The sequence below is a fragment of the Aphelocoma coerulescens genome (assembly GCF_041296385.1).
Source record: "Aphelocoma coerulescens isolate FSJ_1873_10779 chromosome Z unlocalized genomic scaffold, UR_Acoe_1.0 ChrZ_unloc_scaf_2, whole genome shotgun sequence".
Classification (NCBI taxonomy): domain Eukaryota; kingdom Metazoa; phylum Chordata; class Aves; order Passeriformes; family Corvidae; genus Aphelocoma; species Aphelocoma coerulescens.
Genome location: NW_027184087.1, coordinates 235,076 through 262,981, shown reverse-complemented (window position 1 = coordinate 262,981; position 27,906 = coordinate 235,076).

Here is a 27,906-nt window from a genome sequence, read left to right as displayed (position 1 = left end):
AAATCAGAACTACTTAAAGAACTTGGAAAAAGTCTGCACCTTTGCATATCAGAGATTCTTAGAACATCTTGGGATTGCAAAATCCTGCCTAATTGGTTAGCAGAATTATGATTGAATGAAGCCTTGGTCATCCCCAAAACCCACATGAACCCCAGGTTAGCTTTTGTAGGTGCCTAGGAGAAAGTGTGTATGTATTTAGCAGATCTCATTTCCCTTTCAGCTCTCTGTGGATTCTATGTATGTAATTGTGCTGTGGCCCTAAAGAATAACAAGGAGTAATTTTTAAAATGCTTCTCACAACCAGTTCCAGGCTTGTTGCACATGTTGGAACAGGTGAGTATCTGAGCTATTGGGTATTTTTACCTAGGCAATAAGATTATACATGTGGTGAAATGTTACTGCATGAAAGAACAAGGAAAATCCATATCTCATCCATATAAAAGCCATTTAAAATCAGTGTTTGGGGTTTTGAACCCTTTTGCTATTTCCATACTGATGATAAACAAAAAGTGGTGGCAGCCTATCTACAGCTGATGTGTATTTAATTTGTTTTTCTGCACTTGCAAACTTATATCTCTTGGTGGTTTTTTGTGACTATCTCAGTACCGAAATAAAATCATATTATTCTCATTAGGAATGTTATAAATAAGAAATATGATTACTGATTAGAAAAATATTTTTTATTCTGTTAAATAAAGCAAATTAGTAAAAAGCTATATTTGAATGTTTATTGCCATTTCAACAGGTGCATTGAATATAAATGATAGCAGCATCAATGAATAAATTAATCGTAATTAGCACTCAGTTTAAAAGACTTTTCTCATCAAAGATGTAGATGTTATAATTAGACCTCCTAATTTTAGATAGGAAAGAATTTTTATTAACAAATATCTGATGCATTTGAGAGAAAAATACAGAGAAATCTGTATTCTAGAGCAAAATCACTAATATTGTGAGAGTTACAGTTAAAATATTCCCAAAGATGTAAATTATAAACTTGTGTCCATTTGCTTCAATTCAGTTGTATATCTCCCACTTAGCATTAAAATTGAGTAACATAAACTGAATAGCATAGATATCTTTTCCATTCTAAGCCACAGGAAATGAAAATTGTGTGGCACTTGTATGACTTACATGCCACATTTAGTGATGTAAATTCCAAAAGCATACTATTTTTATGACCAAGACACAAATTTTCATCATGTAGCCTTTGAAGAATCTGAAATTCTGGTCTTTTATGTCTACCCAGATCAGGTTCATAAAGTTCTTTGGAGCCATTCTCATTCCTGTCACCACTTCAACTCACAAAGCAAGGGGTCTTTATGCTTAGTGGTTGCACAGGGATGGGCAAATGCAGGACACCATGTTCGTCACGTGTAGTCACTGCAAAAATGGTCAGGTGGAAACAATTTTCCTGTTCCATGCATGCAACAGGTCAGTCTCCCTAAGAGTTGTCTCCTTGTCCGTAAAAGACTTCAAGCATAAGAAGTTTTGTTTCATAAACATCCTGTCTGTGGTCACATGTCATCCAGATCCTGTAGGGTTGGTAAAAAAACAAGCAAGAAATAACATTAATTGATATCTCAGTTGCCTTGGTAATAGTTATTATGCCTACAGATATTGAGTTATTAAAAAATAAATCGATGAAACACAAAGCCAGGTTTGCAACCTTACAATGAAAGATTTGGTTTCTTGGTTGGGGTACTTTTGGTTTTTTTTTGTTTTCGTTGGTCGGTTGTTTGGTTTTTTTTTCCTTAAATAGATCTGCATTTCGTGTAAAGAAACTTATTAATTCACAATGGCACAATCTGAATTAGTTTAGTTTTGGGAAAAAATGCTTGTCCTATTTGTCTCAGAACAGAAAACTGAGCAAGAGCTCAGTTAAGAGACAGGCCAGAACTACGAATGACAGTGTTCATTTGAAACTATATACACGAGTTAAGTGACTAGATAGCAAACCAATTTATGAATAATCCCTTAAAGCAGATCCAGAGGCTACACCACAATCAGTAATGAATAGCAGGTCTCGGTTTTTACATTTATTAAAAAACCCCAACAAACTAGTCCTAGTATGTGGATCAGTTAAAGCTATTTCTGTAGCAAATTCCTTTAGGCAGAACTTTCTCAGTGGGGAACTTCTGTCTGGAACTTCTCTAATAACCAGATTAAATAAAATACATGCCAAACCATTCTCCGAGAATACCGTAAATCTCAAATTTTTGCAAAAGTTTCTCTCCAATTAAAACAAAAAATCCTTTAGTGAGTGACACTGACATTTTCAGTTATTGTGCAGTCAGTGGGATAAAACTAAAAAAATGTAGATAGGACAAGGAAAAAAAATTATATAATCATATTGTCTATATAAAATTTATGTGCACATTAGATAAATCTAAATGAATTAAACAATAAGGCATGGTGATTTAGTACTTTAAGCTTCACTTCTATTAATAGGACAGAAAAGAAACCAGAAAAATTATTTTCCTAACCAGATACATTTTTTGCAATCTCTCAAATAATCCCACATATTTCAACATACATCTAGCATACCAAATTTTTATTACATCATTTGATTTGCAAACAAGAATGAAATTTTTCTTCTGACTAAAATTCTTTGCTAGCATAATACAGTTCTACCATCCAAACTTCTTTTTTTTGATGAAAATCAAGCTTCAACTAAGTGTTTGGAATTGCAGAATATTCATTTTGAGTTGCCTGGGTACCAGCTACTATTTCAAACTCATCACTGACTATCAGTTACTATTCTCTTATATAAACAGTAGTAGTTGATTCTGAATGCTTTTTAAAAATGCAGCCCTTCCTTTCAGAAACAGACCTTTCCCACGGCATGAGGACTACTGTTTATTTTTTTCTTACTAAATCAGCTAAATCAGCTGTATTTGAATATACTTTAAATAGCTTCAGTATTTACTGCAGTTAATGATTGGAAGTTTGTTTTCAAAAGTGTAAATACATTTGGATAATTAAATACTGCATTTTTTTTTCAATCAAGCAGAAAATTATTTTTTTGTATTCCTGATTAAAGTTCCCTAAATCTTGTGTCTCCTTCCCAAACATAGAGGTTGTATAAATGCAAAGTACCTGCTGAAGATTAACCCCCTAATGGAAATTGAATCCTGTCTTTATTCCCTGTCTCTGTTTATCCCTGCAGTCACTATTATTTCATGTCCCTCAGATAATCCCAGCCTGTGTTCTCCACAAATTCCCACTAGTTTGCAGCTCTGCAATCAATTATTTTTTCATCACATTTACATAATTCACTCTCGTGACAGGAAATCAGAAGGGAAGTGAATCAGTTTTCTCTGAAAGAAGTTTTAAGGGTGAACAGATGAGATTCTCAGATGGACTTTGAAATATTTTAATGAAGCAATTAAAATAAAACCTGGTGAAGGCAGGCTGTTAAAAGCAAAGATTGTTATAAAGCTGCTTAGTCATTAGTGCACTCAGTGTGCGCTGCAGTTTTATGTCTGGGAGTGACAAGCTCATGCAGTCAAATATTACAGGCAGTATTTGCACTGGTTTTCTAAACCTAGGTGTAAAAGTGAAACCTGCTTATGAAGTCAAAAGAAAGATTGTAGAATATCAGTTATAAATCTGGTGTGTAAGGGAAGACTGCATTTTAATTGTTGATTAACTTGCTATGTTTGAAAAGGATACGTCCTGAAGATCCATTTCCAGTTTAATCACAGGAACGCTACTTTGAAATGCCTTCTTAAGAAAACATGCAGAAGGTATATTACTATACCAAGGGGAAGCACCAGAAGGTGTTGCTTGAAGAAACTTGAGCAGTGAAATGACTGTCCATTCCTAAATATAGGTTATAGATAAAAAAATGCTTGCTTCGACTGTGTTAAAGTCAGCTGGTAATATGACCTGATCTTGTCCTTCAAAAAAGGCCTTTACTACAAAAAAGAGGAAAGGTAACTTTATGTAAATAGTCTATAAAGTAAAGAGAATTTACATATTATTCTACAGGAAGTATATTTTATTTTTATATTATGATGTCACATCTTTTATTTCCTTGAGCAAGTGAACCAACGTTGCCTATTTTAAAATGTTGGGTTCATTTAGGTATTTTTACTGGACCTGGTTAGGATAGAGTTAATTGCCTTCATAGCAGCTTGTGTTGTGCTGTATTTTAGATTTTTGATCACAGCAGAATTTACACAGCGTCAAGGCCTCCTTGGTGCCTCACTCTGCCCCTACAGTGAATAGACTGGGAGGGGAGAGGGTGTGCAGGGAGGGGACACTACTGGGCAGACTACCCAAAATAACCAGAGGTATTTCATAATATATAGTAACATGATCAGCATTGAAAGGAAAAAAAGTGTTCTTACCTACTTTTTATTTGGAATGCGGATATTGGTCTGACCAAATGAGATTGTGAGTGATCGCTTTTGTATCACTTGTTTAGTTTTTAATCCTCCTTCTTCCACTTACCATTCACCTTTTAAAGTGTTTTTTGTTTGATTTTCTGTTTTATTCTGAGTCCCAAATTTTCTTGGTTTTATTCTCCTTTATGTTTCCTCCATTCTGCTGGAGGAGGGGAGTGAGTGACTATGTTGTCTATCCTCAGCAGAGTTAATCCACAACAGTATATTAAAAAGAAGATGCACATGTTTCAGAGCAAGAATGCCTAAGTGTAAGAACACACAGTCAGATATTAATTCATACAAATTCACCAAATGGCATTTCTGGCTGCTGTGGAGTATGAGTTTAAGACAAATAAATGAGGATCTAAACAACAGTACCTACCCAAAACTCTAGGACTTGAGTCACATACAAAGAATCATCTGGTATGACTTTAGCAAAACATTGAAAAACTTCTGATCTCAGAACTTAACCAAATTGAATTATTAACATGTAAAAAGGCAAGAAAATATTACAACACTGTCTAAGTGTCCTCAAATTTCTGTAGTTGATGTTGTCTGTATGGTTTGCCGTACTGGTTTGAGTTCCCATACCGTCTTGTGTGGATTGCTGTTCATCTGAGCCTACTTCCAGGAGAGAGTTTTCCACAAATTTAACTCGCTGGAAAAAGATTATAATATCATCATAGATACATCATGAAACTGCATATTTCATTTCAATGTGGGGTGCACTTGGAAAACAGCTAACCAGAGTTACAGTAAAGAATTTTGCCCAAATGAACAAAAAACTATTAGAGGAGAAATGCATTTAGATTCACATACAGAAAAAAATCACTTTCTTCCAAACCACAAACAAGTTTTTAATATAAATTTCATATCAAAGTGTATAGAATGCTGGTCTTAGTTACGTGTTGAGTATATTAAATAGAATGAGACTGGTATCAGCTGATGTGATCAAGAGAGACTAGTGATACCATCATTAGAAAATATTTTTTGAGTAGTATTTGACAAACATTGATTTTAGTGGAGAAGAGCTTTAATTACTAAAATGATTTCTTATAATACAGGCACAGTTCTGTTGACTCGAAAACAACTGTAAAATTCACATAGAAATTGTCCAGCTGAAAAAGAAAACTAGCTTAGGTAGCAGAAGCGATGCAAGAAACAAATGGGTTTTCTTATCGTTTAAATGAGCTTAAATTGTCTGCATTTGTATCACTTGAGCCTGTAAAGTTTTTAAAGAAGTAAATCCTACACAAAACATTAAAACATAATGTTTTCAGTTTTACATTGGTTTAGTTAAATCAGTGTAAAATCGCAACTTCAATCTGGGAGAATTCTGTGACTCGGTTAGGCCCAAATGTAAGGTAATAAAGTAGCTTCATTATGCAGATACCAGGACTGACACTGAGTCCTCACAGTTTATTGCAAAATTCTGCAAGTATTCCATTGATTAAGGACTATATCCCACAGGACAGATTGAGCATACTTTACTCTGATGCACTGTTTCTGGGGTGGCAGATCATATATTTCTCTTTGTAATCTTCTTTCAACAGAGGTTTTTGGTCAAACTTTGTGTACTTAAACAGAAAGTACCATACGAGATGGTGGCTCTCTGCCATTTCCTCTGCTGTTTGCTTTTTATTACCCATGTTCCCCAGTACTTTACTCTTGAATAGAGAGGTGCTTAATAGCTTTGCCTGTATTTTTTTCATATCCTGTCCATCTTTCTTCAGCAAATGTGTTTAATACATGTTTAGTTTGGATGAGAAATGTGGTAACCATATTCTTTGCCTTGGTCATTTACATGTAGAAAAATACAACAAAACATCACTTGTCTATAACTTGATGTTGAATTAATGTTTTTGACACAGCTGTAAACACTTGTCCATTAACTTATGCTAAGGATCACTCTTGATCACTGTTCTTAGAGTAGATACACTTCAGAATACATTTCTGTGTGGTCTTCAGTGTTAGACATTTTTGACCTCTGCTTCTCCTTGTATTGGTGTTATTTCTCTTTCTGTAGTTGTCAACCCTAGTTTAATAGAGTAAGAGACTTCAGATAGCACTGCTTTCATAGACCAGGCAGCACAGACACTTACATTTTTCTTTTACTCTTCTGCCTTGCCCTTCAGGCAATTTTCAGTTCATAGAAGACTGGTTCACATCCAGATTACTTCAAGTTATTCTTTGAAGCCAGATTTCCTCAGGCCCCGTATCAAATGCTTTTCTAAGCTCCTCTTGTACTACATATGGCATATTCCCCTTTGTCCATGGACTCCTTTACGTTCTTCCCTCCTATGGTGAGGGTCAGTGGAGTGAGTGGAAGCTGAAACAAGCTGCCACAAAGAGTAGCTTTTCTGACTCTTTCTGCTGAAGTCTGTTCTCTTGAGTTCCCTTTTTTCTTTTTTTTTTAATCTCCTTATACTTTCCTGGTAACATAACAGACTATACTTCCTTTAAAAATCCTTTTTTGTTTAATATATTTTTGATTTATACTTGCCATGGTTCAATGATACTGATTTACAATTTTTCTCATGTCCCTAGTAGCTATTTAGGACTCAATTCTAAGAGCCAGTTCTGTTCAACAGGTTTATAAATTATCTGTATGTGTTAGTTGAGTGCACAGTTAATAAATTTGTTGATGATACTAAACTGGGAGGTGCTGTTGACTCCCTCAAAGGACTATAAGAGGGTGGTCAAGCACTGGCACAGGCTTCATAGAGAGGTGATCAATGTCCCATGCCTGTCACTGCCTTAAAAGGAGGAATTTGGATAATGCCATTCATAATATACTTTAACTTCTGGTCATCCTTGAGTAGGTCAGGCAGTGGGACTAGGCTATTATTGTGTCTTCCATTCCATTCCATTCCATTCCATTCCATTCCATTCCATTCCATTCCATTCCATTCCATCCTGTTTTATTTCTGCTCTTCTGTAATTCAGTGTCCTAGGTCAGGAAGAAGGCATAATTCAGCTCAGTATGGGATAGACTATACAAAAAAAACCCCTCCTTCACCTGAAAGTCTTTATACTAAAGTTATAGAAAATAGACACATTTTAAGAATGTGTCATGGTCAGGTCATTACATCTGTGGTTACATTTTTAAAAATTTTCTTTCTCTTCTTGTCTCTTCTTCCCTTGTAATAGCTTTTCTGACTAGTATTTGTAATTTGCCACTATTCAATCTCAGTGTACACTATTTCTGAAAAGGGAAGTGTGTATGACCGATATGCTATCATAATGTATTACCATAACATGTTTCTTTTTACCATTGCCACAGTTTTCTGTTACTCATTTTCTTTTTTCCCTTTCCTTGTAGCCAATCTCCACCCTATTAGTTTATCCTGTCAATACTTATTTCTGTGATGTATTCACATCTGTTTATGTGTTTTACCTTGAACTCACCTGCTTTTTGAGTCTCTCCAACTTCTGCACAAAGAAATTAATCTATCAGTTATTTTTTGTTGCAACTTTCTTGTTCATGAAGATTTGGAACACCAAGCTGTATATCTTCTGTATCAGTTATACATACTGCTGGGAGACATTGTGGGCCATCTAGTAAAAGAGTAATTGTAAAATGTGCAGTGTAAAAGCAACTTTGTTCCATTTTAACTCTCTAGAGTAACCAGATTCAAATGACCAGCTGACATGTAATATAGCAAGCCAGTAACAAGTTATTAATGTATTCAGATTCCATTTAAGTCCCAAGCACAAATGAAAATATTTTTTAAAAGACCATATATTTTTTATGTTTGCATCCCTGAATGTTTAAATTTGAGTCCCTGTGACTGTCTAAAACACTGGTATGATCCACCGCCAAGGGTCTCAAAAAAACACATCATATATTGGTGACAAAATGAGGATTCATATTCCACTAACTAGACAAGATAAAGCATGGGTTTTTTTGGGACTAAATCTGTTGTTGCTGAAAATAACTGGTATTAGGTCTGCAAATAATTCATATATGCTTCAGATTTCTGTAAAGATGTTGAATGTTTAAAATCATAATCTGAGGCAAATATCGGTGTTTGCAGGTGTTAGAGTTTAACACATAAGCTGCAGTCTGATCTCTGTCACAGACACATTGTGCAGTAACGTTTTCAGAAAGAAGAAATAAATACAGTTGTTTATGTCCTGTTAAGGGCTTCTGGCCTTAAGAATTTGCAAGCTGACATTTCTCATGGGTTTTGCAGTTCAGATTGTCCTTTCTCTGAACTCCCTCACCAATTCATGTATTTTTTGTGTTGCTTACTGAGCTCAATAGGATTTGAAGCCACAATGCATGTCAAATACTGCAATTTTTGAGTCCTCACTTGTTTTTGAAAAATCTGTCATTATCAATTCTGCCATAGCTACCAAACTTTTTTTCTATTGTGGTGTATTTATTTGGAAGAGAAAGCTGTTTTCCTATTTTCTCCTAAAGTGTCCTTGGAGTAGAATATTTTGAAGGATGATAGCAGGCTATCCCATCTCACACTGCTCCATGCTTTTAATTGCAATCTCACAATGTCAAGAAATATATTACTTGGAGTCTTCTACTCAGGTGCCTTAAAAATGAAGGTCCAATTCAATGAATTGTTTGAGCCTGGCAGACAACTAAATCTGTTAAGTAGCCTGGGCACAAGATTGCTTTTAAAGAGCACTGAGTCTGACCTTAAAACTGTTATAAAAATAAGCTTTGTGTAGGCATCATAAAGCTTGCCAACAGTTCTTAAATAATGGTGTCAAATATTGTTGAACACGGCCTTGTGTACATTTCCAATTGTGTTTATTTCTACTGCCACTTAATCTGAAATTTTCCTGGAAAGAATATAATTAAAAATATGGTATGTGCTTCTTTGAAAAAAGTCTTTAAAACTATTTAAATTATATTACATGTATCTATTTCCTTGACATAGAAAATCAGGCAGTCCCTGCTCCTCTCAGCTAATTGTTCTGTCAAAATAGGTATAACCATTGCAGTGGTACTGAGAATTACCACACACTGTATTTCTTGTAAGTCTGGTTTCTCTGGGCTATACGTATTTATTCCATTGCTTTCTGCCTGTCATGGTCAAATGAAAGAGAAAGCTGATATTTTGTTTGCATTAAAACCTTGCCTAAGTTTAATGAAGATGAACTCTTGTCCTTTTTCTGATAAAAGAAAAGCCTCTGTGATGTGTAATCAATACAGACTCTTTCCTACCATCTTGGAATATAGCCATGCCAGACTGAACAGGCTTACCTGTGTGTGAACATAAATCCAAGATCCTTTGCCCAGTTGATATTCTAAAGTGATGCTGTGAGCACAGAATTAAAGAACTGTTTAGGTGACAGTAGCAGCAACAGAGGAAAGGAAAAGGAAATTGGCACAAAGGAAAAAAAAAATTAACCTTGGTTGGTAAGAAACTTAGCTCTTTATAAAACTGTAGAACAGGCTTTGAAATGAAGATACCCTGCCAGTTTGATCACTTTAAAGCAAGTAATAAAAAAATCTAAAAAGGCAATTAGAGTTTTCTAGAAGAAATTACTTTTCTTTCAGGGGAAAGATGGCTTAGTACCTCTTTTGTGTTTCCCATTACCTTGCCTAAGACAGGCATTGAACCTTTGCCTTCAAAAAAGAGAATTTAATTTATCATGTAAAAGAATGTATTGGTCTCACTTTTATAGGATGTAATTCTTACAGAAAAGTATTTTTCTGAAAGTTTTTTCACATGATCATGTACAGTGCAAAAAGGTTTTTCTCATAAAAAAAGAGAGTCACATTGTGATTCTTTTATCCTGCTCCAAAAATGCAGAGCATCTTTTAAAGGTGTCATACATGTTCACATTTTCATATATATGCTAGTCCTTAATTCCTAAAAAAATAAAAATAATGTTGTTTAGAACATCTAGGAACAGAACTAGCTTAAGTAGCAACCAGCAAGCAATCAAAAGAAATTGGTTTATTTTCTCATCTACCTTGTTTTCATTACAGCCTCAAATCAATCACAGAATAATAAAATTTTAGAATGGGTCGGGTTGGAAAGAACCTTAAAGATCATCCAGTTCCAACCCACCTGCCATGAACACTTTCCACCAGACCAGGTTTCTCAGAGCCCCATCCAGCCTGGCATTAAACACTTCCAGGGATGGGGCATACACAACTTCTCTGTGCAACCTGTTCCTGTGCCTCACCACCCTCCCAGTAAAGAATTTCTTCCTAATATCTAATGTAGACCTATTCTCTTTCAGTTTTTCCTCAAAGAGATTACTTAACCACTTGATATTAAAGATTAAAACTACTTAATGCAGGAAGAAGCATTTTTGGTTTCCAAATGGTAATGAATAAAGCTGGGATCTTGGAAATTCTTAGCCACATTTCTCATTGACTTCATGTTTGGAGGGTCAGGTATCATGGACAGAGCTCAAAGAGGTATTGTAGGTTTTGCAGAACCTGCTTATGTTGGTGTTGGCAAGAAACATGGACCTGTTGGAGTGGGTCCATGGGAAGGCCACAGAAATGAACCAAGGCATGGAGCACCCTTCCTGTGAAAACATGCTTGAATGTTCAGGTTTTCAGCCTGGAGAAGGCTCTGGGGAGACCATATAGCAGCCTTCCTGTACCTACAGGGGGCTTTAAGAGGGACAAATTTTTTAGCAGGACCTTTAGAAATGTTTGCAATGGTTTTAAACTAAAACTAAAAGATGGTAGATTTGGGCTAGATATAAATAAATATTTTTTCTTAAAAGGTGTGAAACACTAGAAGAGGTTACCCAGAGAGATGGTAGACACCCCATTGCTGGAAACACTCAAGGTCAGGTTGGAAGAGGCTGTGAGCAACCCCATCTAGTCCCTGTCCATAACAGGACTAGACAACCTTTAAAGGTCCCTTCCAACCCAAACTATTCTAGGATTTTATGATTCTGTTATTCTATGTAGTTGAGTATAGGCTATTACTATATGAATAGAAATTTTCCAGGGCCTACTCATAACTAGTTTGACATCTTTTACAGAAAAATCTGTATTTATTACAAGAGGTAAAATCCTGTTTTATTGTGTGAACAAATATGAAGCTTGCAGGTGAGAAGTGGGAGAGAAACTGTCTTAGGGCATAGTTTCTATTGATTCTGATTTCAAAAAAATAAAAGTGTTAAATTTTCTGTATTTTTATACAAATATTTATCCCATATATAAACAAAAGTGATGGTCTGTAGATACAAAAATGCTGCTAGCAAGGATTTTCTTGCTATTTTCTAAGTCTGTGAGAGACTTTTCTGTCTCACAGAAGAGGTAGCAGGGAATGTAAACAACCAAACACCTCCAGCCTTGAAAAGTCTTGTTTATGGTATAGTAGAAAAATATTTTGACAATGGATGTTTTAGGATTTTAGCCAATCACCCCCAAAGGGTGGCTGGTCCTTTGTCCAATTAGACTATGAAGAAAAAAGTCTATAAAAGAGTTTGTAAAATAATTCAATCAATCAATCTTGCTGCACAATTCCTGCCTGCTGGATCTTCTCTCCTCCTCGCTATGGCTGCGGGACACAGTGATATACCGTAGGAACCAGGCCTGCGGTAATAGTGGTCTGTATTACTGTGAAATGTATTATGATGGCCAAATTGAATACAATCACAGAATCACAGAATAAGCTGAGTTGGAAGGGATCTGCAAGGACCATCGAGTCCAACTCCTGGCCCTGCACAGCACCATCCTCAAGAGTCACACCATGTGCCTGAGAGCATTGCCCAAATGCTTCTTGAACTCTTGTCAGGCTGGTGCTGAGAGCACTTTCCTGGGGAGCCTGTTCCAGTGCCCCACCCACCACCCTCTGGGTGAAGAACGTTTCCCTGATATCCAACCTAAACCTCCCCTGACACAACTTTAGGCCATTCCCTCGGGTCCCATCACTGGTCACCACACAGAAGAAGCGATCAGTGTCTACCCCTCCTCTTCCTGATGAAGTTGTAACTGCAATGAGGTCTGTCCTCAATCTCCTTCAGCCTGAACAGACCAAGTGACCTCAGCTGCTCCTCATATGGCTTCCCCTCAAGGTCCTTCATCATTTTCATCGCCCTCCTTTACACACTTTCAAATAGCTTAATATCTTCCTTATATTGTAATTAATTGTAATTGTATGTCTGTCTTATCTTCAAATAAGTAATTTTTAAAAAATTTTTGTAGTTAACATTATTCTTTTTTGTCTACTGGAAGAATATAGTCTAGAATAGTTCCTTTCAAAATATTTACTACCTAAAGTTTGATTTTCAAATGAGATTTTTTAAAAATTGTTACTATTAGTAGTAGTATTTTTCTAGGTCTCATGAGGATGTGCAATTGATTTAAGTTTTAGCAGGATCTCTGCTTCTGTTTGGAACAAGCAACCTGGAGGACAAGTCTGATTTAGGGACCTGTTAAACATAAATGCAGCTCATAGGCTGCTGAGGAAAATGGTTGCTTAATTCAGATTTCAGGAGTATAAAAAAGCTGAATCAAAGCCTTCTTCACAAGAGACAGAAAAGAAATTAATTTACCCTCAGGCAAATATCTTATGATGACCTACATTTTGATTATTGAGAATAAAATTAATGAACAGGGAGATAATATAAAACACTCTGTACATGAGTTGTTGAAAGACTACTTTGGGGATATGCTTTTTGTGTTACTATCTAATTATGTTTTTGTGTTTAGAATACTTTTTAAATTTATTAAGCAAATGTTATTACCAATGATAGCCTAAAATGGGATGAATCAAATTTGTAGTAAGTACATTGCACAATAAAAGGTCTTCCAAAGAATAAATTCATTGTTAGGAGAGCTTTAAATTTGCATAGATCTCATAATCTTAAAGGATTTTATGCAAGAAATATTAATTTTAGGGAAAGAAACTCTGCAAGACATATGCTTCTGTTCAGGTAACTATGTACTATAGTTACAATATTGTTGTATCTTAAATTTAGAGAAATACCTAAAAAAGAATTAAAAATAAAAATTACTTACTATGCTACCAGACATATATCAAGAAATATTAGGAGGAAATAAGAATGGCATTAATTACTTTTTAAAATATGCTTACTTGGAATAAGTGGAATTATTACATCTAAAAATATGCCCTATTCCTTGTTAATTCTGAAAATCACAGTTATTTCTTAGAATGTGATTCAGTTTACCTTCAGTAGTTTTTAGTTTCAATATTGCAGTAACTTGTATATTGGTCCTGCTATCAACCTTTATAATTTTACAGAAGCTTCAAACAGAGAAAATAAGAATATAATGAATGTAAGACATCTGTATTTCAATTACGTAGTTTAATCATATTTGCTGTACTTCCTTTAAAAAATTATGAAATATATATTTTGTCATTAAAAAAAAAAAGAAAAAAAAAAAAACAAGAAATTTTCACAGTCATTTTTAGCTATGTCCTCACAATTTCAATTTGGGTATTATGGACTAATTCCATATATCCTCTGGTAGTTAATTACCATGATTTCAAGTAATGAAGACTACTTTCCCAACTTTTCATCATACAATGTATACTGCTTAATGAGCTGTGATATATTTTTGTACTGGAAGGATAAAAGGACATGTGTTCAGTGTTGTACTGAGAATTTATCTAAATTTAAAAAAACCACAAACCATATATTGGATAATAGAATACATTAAAATATATCTGAAGCATTGAAAAAATCCCCAAACAAACAAACCATCTTTCTCAAAATCTTTCTACTGCAGGCCAAAGAGAAACACAGATAAATTTGCATTATGTGTTTAAGATCAGAAACCAAGTAACTTCAGGTCTGATAATAGAATGTTATTTTTGCACTGCAGTATCTTTCTGTTTTCTCCATAGACTTAAAGGAAAATACAGTCACATATTAAAATCAGTGTTACATAGATTATTGCTGCAATTATTTTAAACACTAATGTATCAGTCTTAAGGAAAGACCATCATTAACAAATCCACTCTCAACTTACAAAATAAAAACCATCAGGATTAATTTAAGGAAATATATTAGAGAAATAAAAAAAGTGTTCTTCCAGTTTCAGAGAGAAAAACAATGGGTCAAGGCATTTACATGTTATTTTAAAATTTGAACAAAACAGAAGACAAGAAATAAAAGCTCCATGCTCTCTCTGTAGAGTGTCTGTAAGCTTCATCTTTTATTTTTATGTAATGGTAACATATTTTTGTGTCTGAAATACTCATTTTATCATGCATTTTAACAAAGTAACTGAGGCAGCCTCCAAAATAAGTCATGCAAGCAAGTGTATCTTATAAATGTATTGTTCAGTCTTCCTTTTATGTAGAATATTCAAAACAAATCAATCCTAAATAGCTTAGAAAGAAGGCAAGACAAACCTTAATGGAAAAGTATATCCATTCTGATAGGACAGGTGCATTTAGAAATGCCTTGTCCAGAATGTACCTTTTGACTATTAGCTAGATATATTGCACCTAGTGCAAAACATCATGATATTCTTGTGCCAGAAGGACTGGGTTTTCCCCTTCTCAGATCACTTGCTATACTCCTGCAGGCTAAAAACAAATTTTTATTCATATTCTCCAACCAGAACTTTATATGAAAGAACTGTCCGGTATGCATAATAATAGTATGTGGTAGAAATAAATACTTCAGTGGAAAAAGGGATTTTTAAGGCAAATTTCAAACATGTAAATTCAACAGTAACTAGTGCTCCAAGCATTCCCAAAGGAATATATTCTTAAGGGAAGCAGAAATAAACTTTTCAAAACATAACTTTCTCTGAAGAGAATTCAGAAATTGAAGGCAAATAAGACTTTCAGTTCAATCATACTACCAATATATGTATTAGGAATTTTTAGTAGGGTCATTAATATAAGGTAAATAGTACTTGATTATGAATTAGGGAAAATCTTGTGAAGCTTATTTTTTATTTTAGATAAAAATATCTTAAAGAGTCGATCCTTGAATTCTAAATATTTTCATTCAATTATTGTACAAAGAAACACACACTTTCATTTAATTTCACATGCAAACCCCCCAAATAAATTGGATTGTTATTTTCTTTCCTGTTTTGAGTCTTGTCATATTGAAAAGCTTTTATGACTCCATTAATCAGTATGAGTTAAAATTAAATTAGTTGCACGTATAATAATAAATTCCCATGGATTTCCATAAGGAAATATTGTCCCCTAGCAAAATTGTATTGTCTCCATAAATAAAAATACCATCAAATATATGCTTAAGTTGCAAAATCTTTTATTTTAGTGCAGTAATATGATGTAACTTCCTTCACTGTGTGTCATTCTTTTTTACATTTAGAATTCAGTTTTAATAAGTCTACTGCTAATGTTTCTTTTGGAGTGTAAAATAGTGGGGAGATGTCTTTATCTGATTTCTGAACTGCAGTCACTCATTTTTTTCTCACTTTGTTTTGCTCTGAGAAAGGAACAGATGTCCAGTGCTGTCAAAATACACAGTTGAGTACAGCTGTGGATTTGCTACACCTTGCATTTCTTTAGTGCATTACTCCCTGATGTGGTGGTCTGCAAAAAAAAAAAAAAAAGGTGAAGTGATAAAATTTCAGAATATCCTCTTTAACTTGGCTTTGAGGAAAAGGCTAGCTATTTTGATGAGGTTGTATCTTCACACTGGCCAGGCATGAAAACGGTTCTAAAGCAGATTTGAAGATAATATTGAGTCAGAATGCATGTTATGAGTCTTCCATACTCATTCTCTTTTAAATTGACCCTAACATATCTGTAGTTTTTTTTGAGATGCTCTGATATCTTGATAGCTGTTTTTGCATTTGTATGGGATTGTGTGTCTTTTAGTTTGTAAATATTTTGCTTAAATTCTACCATTCTTACCCATAAATGTACCTCTGTGTGTAAGGGGATTTCTCAGCTATAAGCTAGCATTAAACTGATTTGGTTTCCTAGCCTTTGTTTAGAGTGTCCTGTGGGAGGGAATTAGCAGTCAGGCAAATTAAATGGAATTACATTTATCAGTTTTGTAATAAAGAAAAGTTTTCATTACATGAGCTGAAATAATGAGCCTATATAATTTAATATTAATTCCATCATCATAGAGATAAATCTCATTTTGATCTTTAAATCAGATGATAAGACCCTTTGTCTTTATATTAAAAGTTGTTATAGTTTCTAGTTAAGTGCCACCTGTTCACATTAGATTTGTAATTGCTTTGATTATCTACTCCTATTGAGTTCAAACAATGTTAACTTATTTTTTATAAAGGTATTTTAAAAAGATTTTGGGTTTAGTTTCTAATTATAAATATTAAATATTTATTTAAGCTTTTTAATATGAAGAAATAACATTTAACAGAGTTCCATGCAATGCCGTACTCTTTTTCATTCTCCTAGTGCTTATTTTCCCCAATTTGTCTTATCTCATCATAACATCCTTGTTTGATTTAAGCTCCGAGCCTGTCAAAGCTGGTGCACACCTGCATATCTTTAACTGGAAGTTTGTAAGAATTCCATATGGAATTGCTCAAATAGAAATTTTCTAATTAAATAGGAAACTCAGTATGGTGGTAAGGAATAGAGCCATCTGGCCTCCTGCAGTGAGTTGCTTGGTTCTTTGGCAATTGACAGATTAGACCAATTCTTCCCCATTTGCCTCTAACTCTCTAAAGTGGTGAAACTGAGAGATCTGTCTCTGGAGGCTCTGGGGATGTGTGTCACAGGCAGATGGGAAAGATGGAGTTCCCAGCGCAGTTCTCTGGTGTCCACAGAAGAACTTTTCCACAGCCCTGTGAGCTGTTCCTCTGTTGCAGCTGATGCTCTGGAGGCAGAGGAACACTTTGAAGCAGCAGATTTTGGCTGTCAACTTCAGGTACTGGTGCCAGGTCATCCTACAGTGCAAAAAATGGCACTAAGAGACTACTAATTTACCTTGAATGGTGCTCAGTTAAAAAATTAACAAACTGAGAAACAAAGAAACAATAATTTTGGGAAAGAGTTTCAACTATCAAAATGCTTGCATATGTGTCCTTGGTGTAATTTCTATCCAGTTCTAATTATCTCCATCAGTCTGTACTTTTCCATTACAATCAAATCTGTTTTAGTTACATTTAGTTATATTTAGCTGTATAAAATGTATAAATAATCCAACAATTAAACAAGGACTAATGTTTCAAATTAAATACATACCCAACTAATTTACTAAAAAGTGCACAAAACTTCTAGCTCCCTAACAATAAGAACAACACTGTTACTTGGAAAGAGATTATCTCAAAATCAAAAACCAAAGAACAAAATAGATCTTCTTCCTTCCTTTGCTTCTCAAAGAATTGGATTATTACACTGTAGAAAAATAAGCGTATATAATAAGGAAGAAACAGCTGCAGCAGCATTAAAATTTAAATCCATGAAAACCTTGCATGTTTTTTTTTTAACTTTTGTCATTTCTGTCACAAAAGACACTTCAGTTTATAAATTCAAAAACTTGATTTCATCACTGACTTCAAGGTGGCATGTATTTCACTACAGGATTTTTTTGACAAAACATGTCAGACTTTAAATGTACTGTTTTGAAAGGAGACTCATATGTTCCCATCAGTCATGGTTCTCTTGCAAGAACTTTGGATTGCTGTGAAAGAAATTTACTGTAATTAATACAACTTTTGTTCCCACTTTGCTCCAAATTTTGTGTGTATTAGAAATGTATTCATGCTTCAAATGACTTACACATTTTGGGGACTTGTAAATAATAAATATTTTGCCTGTGTGTTTAAAATTTACAGACCATTAAGTTGCATCTCTGGCGTTCCTATATTTGCATACAAATATTTTGTCATTAATTTGACAAATACATGAAGTAATTTAGTTATAGCAACTTCTCTTCTTATATGTCTTCTTGCATGTAATATATTTTTAAGGATGTGTAGGAATATGATCATTAGTATGATGCATGTATTATACAGGCTAGCAACGTGCGTCTTAAACACCCATCATTTGAATTCTATTGCACTTTTCTAAATGACAACTAGTCTCAATTTAAAGCCTCAGGCCATGGAGATTCTAGCAGGTTCACAGATAAGCTGTTACAGTGATAAACTGGAAAACATTCTTTCTCATACTTCAATTTTCATCCCCTCATTTCATCTTCCAGGCAGTGGATCATATTGTGTCCTCTTCCCCTAGAATAAAAAGCTGTTAGAAATTTGTGCCTCATGTGCTTGCTTGTAGCTTCTGGTCACACCATGCCTTAAACTTCTTTTCTACTTATTAAAGAGAATAAATTAAATTTAATAAATCCCTTGTTTGTAAAACATCTTTGAGCGGTGAGTCATTGCTGAAGCACTTTTCTGAAACCTGTTTTGCAAAGAAGTGGAAAACATACACATACACAGGTAACTGCTATACAGGTATGAAGAAGTTATGAACTTGCCTACGTCTATACCTAGCCATCAACTTCATACAGAAAAATACCCAAAAATGTTGCAGTTTTAGTTGAAGCCTTCTGCTTGTTTAGTTTTCAAGATATATGTTTGGTGCTATCAGACTCTTTATCAATAAAACTAAGTATGTTTTTTAAATCACTTTCACCTTTATTAAAAAATACTAAAATCTTTAGAAGTATTTTTGAAATTCTTTCTAAATTTATTTGAAATTTAAAGAGAATCACTATCAAGCTTTGTTCCTTTTTGCAGTCACAGATGTGTTCTTCTCTGCTTCTGTTTTTCTAAGGAATTCACTCAAAATGGTAAGAAAATGCCTATGCCTTTGTAAGTGTGGACCACACCTGAATGAACATTCAGTTATTTAAACTAACATTAGAAAATAGAGAATAACTGCCACGGTGAGAGGATCTGCACAGTTGAGGATTTAGGAGACAGCTGTCTGAGTAGGGCAAGCCAGTGATGAAGAATCAGAGGCAGCACTACTGGCACGCCATATAATACATGGGAACACAGACACATCCACAAAGTCCATTGCTCCTAAATCATAAGATTTAGTTTACACACAGGGCAGGTATTTTAAGTATTAGGAAATGATATATATTATAAACAAATATACATACATACATACATTAATATACAAATATATTTGTGTAGTTACATGCTTTATGACTTTATTTTTAAGTATTTTTATATATAGTGTGTTTCATTGATATTGCATAGAATATACTCACACATAAATGTAATTCTATATACATAACAAACACTGCATATATTACATTATTAACACTGTTACATGTAAACACTTTACAATATTTCTAAAAATGCAGTTAATGATTATGATAGAAATTGCAGCTTTTTTAGAAATGTGAAGGAATTTAAAAATAAATTTCTCAAGCATATAAACTTTTAGGGACAATCAGTATTTTTACTCAAGGAAAAAATACCTTACAGTTAATTAGTATTTCAAACATTCCTAGATACTCTTTTTTTCTGAAAAACTACTGTAGAAGTGGTTGAAACAAAAAAACCCCAACCAACTAGCCAAGCAAAAAAAGATGTAATTTCCTATATGATACTGAACATAGATTTTTCTGCTTCTGAGAAATGGGTAACATTTAGCCAGTATTAAATGGCTCCTTCAGCTCAGGAACAAGTTCACACTTAAAAGACAATTGAAAATGTTACCATGTATTAATGGTTTTCCGTTTCTCCCCACAACAATCTACATAAATTGATATACACGTGCACAAAACCATATATATATAAATAAATACACATGATGACATTCTAATTAAATAACTAATGGGATTTTTAAAAGACTTGAAGCTTAGAGGACAGAGCTAGTAAATACTGTAGTGAGGATTAAAAGGTCAATTCTTACATTCTTCCTTTAATACGGTACATCAAATGAAAGACTATTCTAATTTCCCTTAGTGTTAGACTAAAATGTTTAACAATAACTGAAAATGATAGTCACTCAAAAAAAAAAAAAAAAAAAAATTCAACAACAATAGCAAAACAAAGCGAAAAAGTAACCTGTAAGAAATTTGGACAAAATATACTGAGACTTATGAGACCCATATAAGGAAAAGTCAACTGGCTAAGGAGAAAAGGGAAAGATGAAGGTTATTTATTATCCTCGGTGAGAGTCAAAGATAGACGCTAAGTGAAAGGAAGCAAAATAAGGATGAAATAAGTCATTCTGTGACAAATGATACATGAAGTGGATTTACTGTATATTATCCTGAGGGAGATGGCAGAAGTTTCTAAAGCAAAATGAAAGAGTATTCTGTGAACAGAAAAATTCAACATTGTCTTAAAAAAAAAAAAGTTATATATAATGCAACGTGGCTATACAAAGGAGCTGCCACACATGAGCTCCGAATGATATGTTAAAATACAGGACAGAAAAGAGGACAAAGCAGTAAGCTGCAACCACTATGACAAACCACAGAGATACATCAGGAAAGTGTTTAACTATTATCAGAGAGGGTCAGAAAGTTTCACAGAGCAACCTCTCAGCCACAGCTGGGAAAACTATAAACATGTTGCACACAAGGAAGAAAATAAAAGAAAGCTATTTCCTCTGAGATTGCTTCAAACTAGAATCAAAGGGTCTCATTTAACAGCTGTGTATAGAATAAATCATTCTCTCTTTTATCTTTTTAAGTGCACTAGAAGATGTGCTGGGCTCTCCAGAGAGGAGTAATGATCAGAGCTGGAGAAAAAGCCCTCTAAACACTTGTAATGCTGCTTGTGATCACACTTTTAGCATTGATTTTAGGAATAGGGATTTTGGCCCTTTGACAGATGCTACATCCACAATAAATTTTTTCTGAAACATATATTGTTTTTATAACTAAATAGCTTGCTACTTATCTTTCCCTTTCTTACATTCTTCCCTTCAGAAACACCTGAATAGCTGTTGTGTTAATTAACACGGTAGCAGCTGTATAATTAACAACAACTTCCCTAGTATTCACAAAGAAATTGTGGGGGCTGCCCCCTTGACTGTGAACTTTAGGACTCGTCTAACAGTAATAAAATTGAACAGGGGCTCTACACTATGGAAAGGGAATGCCACCTGTTATGTTCCTGTTTATGGAAACCTAGTGTTTTCTGGCTTTTGATGCACATCATCTTCCTTTAGAAACATGACACCAAGATAGGAGAATATGGCAGAAGTTCATTGATGTACATGTACAAAATCAAACTGCCATATATGTAGTGATCTTATCCCTTGCTCATTTCTTGCATGACCTCAGAAAACTGGTTAATCACAAAAATCTGTCTAAACCATGCAAAAGGATTAACACCAGCTACATGGCGAGAGTTATCACCTCCCTGCTTCTTCTTCCCCAAATTCTCACTGAATTCCAAGCTTTTGACTAGCTTTTTGTATAAACCTAGAAGATAAGGGGGCTAATGAGCATGTCTCAAACACTGATAGCTGGATGGCTGCGGAGCCAGCCAAGAATTGTTGGTAATAACAGCCAAGGATTGTTGATAACAACACACCAAGAGAAATTACAGGATGTGGCTGGAGAAGTGGGCATACAGATGTAGGGCAGCACCTTTCCAGTAAAGTGCAAGTGCAGGAATGAGGCCAGTAAGTTGGCATGGACAATCAAAGACTCCTGAAGCCCTCAAACCCATTTCTGGAAAGGTCAAAACAAATGGGCAGTGCATGATAATGAGTCTTTATAGAAGCTGAGATATGTCCAGGACAGAGCACATGTACCTAGACAAAGGTATCCCCACAAGACCTGGGCACCCCCAATACCATGCACTTCCCATCAGTGTATGGCACTGGAGGTAGAACACTGGTATCCCTTCCTTCCTTCTTCCTTCCTTCCGCCCGCCCACCCACCCACCCTACTGCCCTCCAATTCACCTCTCTCTCTCCCCCTGCCTCCTTTTACCCTGCCTACCCCTTTATCCCAACCCACTGCCATGTGCTTATTCTAGGAGATCAGGGACTAGCTTGTACCAATTTCCATGCCAAGCATGGAATTTACTAACAAAACTTTGTAAGCTTTTGAGGACCCTCTCATTTTTGTTGTTCCTTTTGACCATGAGCACCTACAAATCTTGTGTTTTCCCTTCCCCTTAAGGATAGGACAACACACTTTATGCAAGTTAAATGTTGCATACTTTAAAAAATCACTCCTCATTTGGATTATAGAACAGAAGTAATGTTTAATAATGATCAGCAAAGTTCATTAACTTGAAAAAAATAATTAACAAGCTCTGGGGCAGGTACAGTCATGGTAGTGACAAAATGATCACTGTTTCATCAAATTAAAATACTAATACTTTTAATGAAAGGCAGAAGTATTATATAATTGAATAGAATAATTTGTTAATTTGGGATTTTACTGGGAGTGACATTTCACAGCTTTTCTTTCTGACATTTGGCAACTAGATTCAATTAATACAGTTTTCAGGAAAAGTAAGAACCTCTTTGACCATACAATCATTGAAAAAAGATAGGGGGTTTTGTTTGTTTGTTTGTTAGTTTTGCTTTTAAAGCTAGACTTGATATTTCTTAACTATAATGTAATTAAAACGTAATGTTTAATGCCATATGAATTTTCCATGTTATGCAAACATGAGGCAACACATATTTATATCTTTAAGATTTAATTACAAATTTGAGATACACATTTTACTCCAAAAGTCTGAACTAACTAATGTAGGTCACTGTAACAGCCGAGAGTAAAAACAGCATGCTATTTGTGCTATGAATTTAATAGGAAAAAGTCCCCTCATAAGTATTTTTTGAGTGACATTTTAATATATTGGTCCTACTCTTTTGTTTTATTCTTCCACTTGTAGGGCATACTACTGAAATTACTTATACCTCTAACATACTGAAAGTGGTACCAGATGAACATTCATGAGAGTGAAGAAGCAGCTGATTTTACATCAAGAGATAAAGTCAGACACATCTGCATTTTGTCACATGACTATGGACACCACACAAATGACAAATGGGTGTGCAGTTAGTTCAGTGATGGGCTAATAATCACCTGTTACCATTATCATAGATAGACTACTGTGAAGGTCTTATTAACACTTAACCAGATTTGGCTTCAGCTATAGGGGACTGAAGATGCTAGAATTTGGCCTGCATCCTTTTACACTGCATGGCCACATAATCACTGAGTCTATATACACCAAATTTTTCCATGTACTTTTCTCTATGTTGTCATTCTTTGTTATTCATTAGACTGTTTGGCAAAAGGATAATAGCCTTTTCACTGTTCCTGGATACTGACATCGTAAATTGAATGGGATCTCTGAATATTAGGGAAATGCAAATAATAATAGATAAAATCCCTTTTTAGTAAGTAGAGATGTCTTTTTGGAGCAATGAATGTTGATTCTCATAATTTAGTCATGCTTAAAAATATTTGCCTTGTGCCAATGGAGGCAGACATTTTCTATATGCCTTGAAGTTAAAAGCAACAGATTGATCTTTCAATACAGTATCTTATTATTTTATTGACCCTAATCATTCAGCACAATCTCTGCACCCACGGTGCTGTTTGTGATCTAAACAGCAGATTCTCCTTTTAGTAATGACTGAAGTCTCAATTTTCTCACTGCCATGTTCAAGATGGGGATTGGTTGTGCTGGTTTTTGTGTGAGATTAATTTACACCTTGATAGTCCTATGGTATGAATACAAAACTATTATTTGTGGTGCTCTGAATATATAGAAACTTCTGTCAGGACGAAAATTCTTCATGGTGATGGAGATAGGAGGTTTTCAGTGTTGTAGTTAATTCAAATATCTAATATCCTCATATTTGCAAAATCTGCTTACAGTAGGAAATACTTTACTTCAAATGCAGTGGACCCAGTTCACACATCACATCTCAGTTTTTATTCATTCCTTCTTACAATCATTGACTTTCTCCAGTATCCTCAATTCATTTAGATGTAAGTAAGCAGCATTCTTTGCTTGGAAGGGAGTTGTTAGGGTGAATGATGAGATAAAATGCTAAATAATGTTTCTACATTATTTAAGCATATTACATATTACGGCAGAGAAATTAATCAGAAAGATGTCACGTTTCTATTATTTAAGATCATCTTTTTAAGAGTCTTAACATTTTGAAATCAGTATTCTCCCAAGAAAGATATACAGAAACAGCTGAAATCTCTTCTTTAGTAAGTATTTATTTCTTTTGTTTTTGGGAAATAATTGGTGACCTCCCATAAAAGTGAATCTTGTGGGCGTGGGTAAGCTATTCTTGCATAGCTTTGCAAATGAAGGTCATTGTTTCATCTTTAAAATCACCTGAAAGTCTGATTTTTCTAAATTAATATTCTTTCTATTAACAGCTTTAAGATTTTTTTTATTATTTAGCACTGAGAAGCAGAAGATATCACAAACATTCTTTTTAACGAATAAAAAATAAATCAGGAAATCTGTAATGAAACATCAAAGTAACTACAATATCAGACAAGGGATGTTCTGCAAACCCTTTTTGCTGAAGAAGCAGAAAGTATACCTTTAACTGGATATCTTGACTGTAATTTTGCTCGACTGCTTTCTAGACAGAATATGGTTCTGATATTTCAAAGTGTCTGCAAAAAGTCTTGAAAAAATTATGAGTCTTGTTACTCAGTATAGGATAATGAATATCATGTCTCATTAAAATCATAGGGAATGCATCTAAAAGATTGGAGAAGTTGTGCAATTATGCAGATTTCTGCAGTAAGGAGCAAGTCATGTTGTGGTTCTGCTATGCATGTATTTTACCATGAAGATGATTTTTATAATGCAAATACTGCCCTTTTTGGTTTTCTGGTCTAATTGAACAGTCTGAAATATAGTTGTCCTAGGTCCACAAAAAGATAATGACTTTAGCTGTTTTCTTCCCCCATTTTCTTAACAAAATCGGGTTTTGAGTCAAAATCCAATTTACACTTTTTAAAAATTTCACATACTAGGTGCTATTTCAAGATACACCAACAGTTTCAGAATATAAAAGAAAATATTTTCATTTTAAAAAGGAGTTTTGAACATATCAACTTACAGTTGAAAAGGATGAATGGTTATATCTGATTCAGGTATCAGATATTTTTGCCAGTCATACTGACTGTAAATACTTCTCTGTATATCAATAGACATAATTAAATATAATTAATTCTTTGCTGATCACTAATACATGTTAAACAACTGTTGCAAATGAGACTAGTGTTTGAATGAGGACTATGCTAAGTAATATAAAAAGAAGAAAAAATTTGATACTAAGGGCATATGGCTTGTCTATATTAGGATAAGCAAAACAGTACTTTTGATTTGTTTTCATATGTACTATCATGAGCCTGCTTCATTTAACCACTGACAAAACTGTTACAACAAGCAGGACATAAAGTATTAAGTCAAATGACAATTATCTGTTCTCTTTCTAGTGGACCACCCATTGAATGCAAAGGTGTCAGGTCTGGCTTCTGAAAATCTGGAAGGTTTATAGAGATAAAAACAAAAATTAAATTGACATATGGAACCAGTGAGAGAGCGGTTAAAATAACAATTGGTATTTGGTTGTAATAAATAAATAGTTTAGTATGGTGAACAAAATAGTAGCCTTTACCTCCTTGTAGTTCTCAAGTTTCAGGGGCAGGAGGATCACAGCTTATGACAGTCATTGTTCAAAACTATAACAGAAATCTAATCTGCTAGAAATAAATGTGATATATTTCATGCCTGCACTTTAAGCATGTCTGATATGAGTGAAATTCATTTCTTGCAATTCAGTGGTAAAATTGGAAAGATTTTATAGCAGTAATTTAAGAAGTAGCTCTGTTCTCTCAGCCAAAATGCACAATAGATTGGCTGCACATATGTTTTCAGTACAAACCCTGCAGGACTGAAAGACACACAACTTGTAGGAGAACGTTTACTTTTTCAGTCACCTGCTTGAGGCCAGACAGCACTGTAAGACATGTCAGTGAGCATTAAATGCAGTCCAGGTACTGTTTCAGATTGGGTAACTAAAATGCCTCCAAAGTATCTTCGATACTTTTTCTAATATGCTGACATTACTTTTGATTTTGTGAAATTTTTATTCTTATGTGATTCATACAAAGCACAACTGGCAGAACATAAAACAAGCATCATCTAAGTTTCAGTTAAATTGTCAAAGCAGTGCATGGGAATTTACACTCACCAATGCTGCTAACAATAATGCTGTCTGACAGGAAAGCCCTTGTTTACTGCTTTAAAAATAGTATTTTTGCTTATTGTTCACAAAGTTATTGAGTCTTTATGAACTAAATGGTATTTAAAAATGATGCATAAATTATTACAGAAACAGGAAAGCATGTTAGATGCTTAATTTAAATTAGGACTTATAAAACTTTTTTTTTAAAACCAAGTCAAACTATAATAATAGGTTAATAAGGGGAAGGACATTTTACCCTTAGCGTGTTAGTAATGGTATTTCCTCTTATTAACTTTTGAGAGTCAGTAAATAATTTATGTCGTGAGTGACCTGTGAAGGTCAAATCCTTGCTGAAATAAGGGCCAACTGCTGTAGACATTGTACCGGGTTGTCTTCTGTCAGGTTTGAGTATCATCCAGCATGACAGTCCTCTGGGCACCTGCTCCACTCTTAATTATCCTCATGGTGACAATTTGTTTTCTAACATCTGATGAGAATTTCTTCCCCTAACTTGTGTCTGTTGTCTCTTCCCCTTTTACTGTACACTTAGAACTGTTTGGGTCTGTTTCCTGTCCTCCTTTCCATTTAGAATATTACAGCCATATTAGAATAATACAGCCATAAAACATCCTTCTTAAACCTCTCTTTCAGGAAGAATAAACCAATTTTTCTCAGGCTCTACTCACACACCCTGTGTTTTAGCCCTGTAATTTTGTGGACTTCTCACTGTATGTCTGTTTCTTTCTCTACTGGGTGCTAAGTCATAGTCCACAATGGGTAAAAAAAGTTACCCATTTAAGGCTTGAGATCTTCCTCTGTTATTAGAAATGGGATTGAAGTGGACAAAGAAGAAATGACTAAGGAAATTGTTAAACCACTAGCACTACATGCAAGAAAATGTCTGTGTGTATGTATGCATGCCTGATTATGATTAAATGCATATATATGATAGAGCATTTGGCTGTGCATTGCTTTTATATAAATTCAAATGTTTTATTTAAAATATTTATTTTCTATTGATAGAATAATTTTAGTCAATGAATTTGAAATAGTTTGGCAAAATCCATAAGGAGATTGAATTACAAATGTAAAACATAATATTCTGAAGAAAGAAACAGACAATAGTTAATGAATCCCATTTCATCCAAAGCTTTTAATGAATTAGCCATTTGGAGCAGAAGACAGAATTTCTTAATCTTGCATTATTATGCACAAGGATTGCACAGTGATTATTTTATGATTGAAGACAATTAAAGACTTAATTTTGTACCTGACTCTATCTCTACTCATTTCAATGCAGTGACTCATTTTCTTCGTGGTTATGGAAAGAGGACAAAAAGGAAAGATGGTCTCTTTATTAGAAGTAGACAAATAAGTAATTCATCCAATTTGACAAAATTAAAATATATACAGGATATTACTTCAAAGCTGATTATTTTTTGGGAGAAGAAACAGACTAG